Raw genomic sequence first — 2,122 nt, 5'->3', positions numbered from 1 at the left:
GTGTAAAATATTTGAAAGATAATAAAATTAGCAAAAAGACAGAGGAAGATAATATGCTGTCTTTAAAATTTTTTATACATTTTAATAAAGTATTTTGAAAGTATTTTTATTTGTATAGCGCTTTTAACAATGAACATTGTCTCAAAGCAGCTTTACACAGACAATGTGGTGATTAAGAGTAAATATGTTCTTTGTAAGTAAGTTTGTCCCTGATGAGCACTTGTGGCAAGGAAAAACTCCCCGAGATAGCATAAGGAAGAAACCTTGAGAGGAACCAGACTCAAGAGGGAACCCATCCTCATCTGGGTTGCACCGAATGTCCATTTGAAGCAGATATACAATGTTGCGGGGGACAGTGTTGATGATTAGATGCGAACTGTATTCCTGAGTCAGTGTAGGAGACTGTTGACATTAACTACAATCCAATCCATCCTCAAAGCGCCCATCTTACTTCGGAATTTAATGGAACCACCCAAGGCGTTGATGAGAAACCGTCCCCAGCTGCACAGAGTGGCCTCCAGTCGAAAAGAACACTATCCAGAGGCAGGCCTAAAATGAACAAAAAGGAACAATACATATTCCCTCGTTGAAATTTTGATCATGTGATCACATAGTTTGTAATATGGCAATTTTTAAGCCATCTAAAAAACTGAAATAAAGTGAGAGGTAAATAAATAAATAAAAACAAATAAAAATAAATTAACATGGCAGCGCAGTCGTGTGTGAAGTACAAGCTACGCTTAGCTGCTTAGCACAGCGTGACTACACACCTGCACTCCCTGGAGAGCAGCAACGCTCTGGGTCAGTAGTGTATGTGTGTGTGTGTGTGTGTGTGTGTATGTATGTGTGTGTGTGTGTGTGTGTGTGTGTGTATGTGTGGTCGATGTCTGGTTTGTAGCTGCTGACTGAAGACCTTATGATTGATCGGTTTATTCTCTGTATCTCCCTCATTTTCTTCTTAACCGCCATACTTTTTTCTGTATTTTCTCCAAAAGTCAAATATCATTTAAAATGTCAAAAACTTTTTACTCAACTACATTTTGTAAAATCAGTAGTTTCTTTTTAATTTTAGGTGGATACAAATTTTTCAACACGCAGCAAACCACTAATCAGGGTAGAGCCATGTGTGCTCTGTTTTGAACTTTTTCTGATTGCCGCTTGGTGGTATCTACTTATCACCATCATACATTTCAGGATCAGTTCAACATTAAGCAGAACATTTTGATAAGAATAAATGATGGAAGCTGCTGACTGCTGACTTGAACTTGCCACACTTTATTTGCGTGATTTCTTTTTAAGTAGTTGAAAAGAAAGTTTTTTGGTTTAAGATAATTGTAATAGATATTAATCAGTGTTTGACTAATGAATATAATTATGTGAATAGTTAAAAATTCAATTAGAGTCTCTTTTACATAGTGTTGTGACAAAAATTATAATAAGGACATTATAGCCATAATAAAACATAGTCCTTTGGATACCTAAATACCAAATACGCTTGTAATTCTCTCAAGTAATAGTTTAAAGGGAGCACTTTTATTTTATTGGAGTTATATTTTACCTAGTATATCTCTACTTTAACTCAAGTACATGATTTGAGTACTTAGTCCACCACTGTCTATTACCTAATCTATCTTTCTTCCTTTCCTGTTGCTATCCATTTCTATTTCTCCTGCAGGGGGCAGCATGTGTTTAGAGATGAGAGCTGTTAATCCATTTTTTCCTCTCTCTCTCTCTCTCTCTCTCTCTCTCTCTCTCTCTCTCTCTCTCTCTCTCTCTCTCTCTCTCTCTCTCTCTCTCTCTCTCTCTAGTAAGCAAAATTTCCCACACTTTTTTTCATGTGAAGACAAATAGAAAATGAATGAGTAAATAAATAAATCAGTAAATATAAACAGTATAATGTTTTACATCCTTTTATAGTTTTAGCTATACTGTCTAATAAGCATAAATGACTGCAGACCTGTAGGGGTCACATAGAGCAAGATTGATTTGGGACATGACCGAACACAGATATAAATGAAAAATGACCACTGTGGCTCTAAAAATGAAGCTGTCCAGTGGAGGGAGGAAGATATATTAGTTGATTTTCTAATAATATTCCTTGTATAAAAATAAACAAGTCCAA

Source organism: Silurus aristotelis (genome assembly GCF_946808225.1).
Source record: "Silurus aristotelis genome assembly, chromosome: 9".
Taxonomy (NCBI): domain Eukaryota; kingdom Metazoa; phylum Chordata; class Actinopteri; order Siluriformes; family Siluridae; genus Silurus; species Silurus aristotelis.
This window is presented reverse-complemented; position numbering follows the sequence as displayed.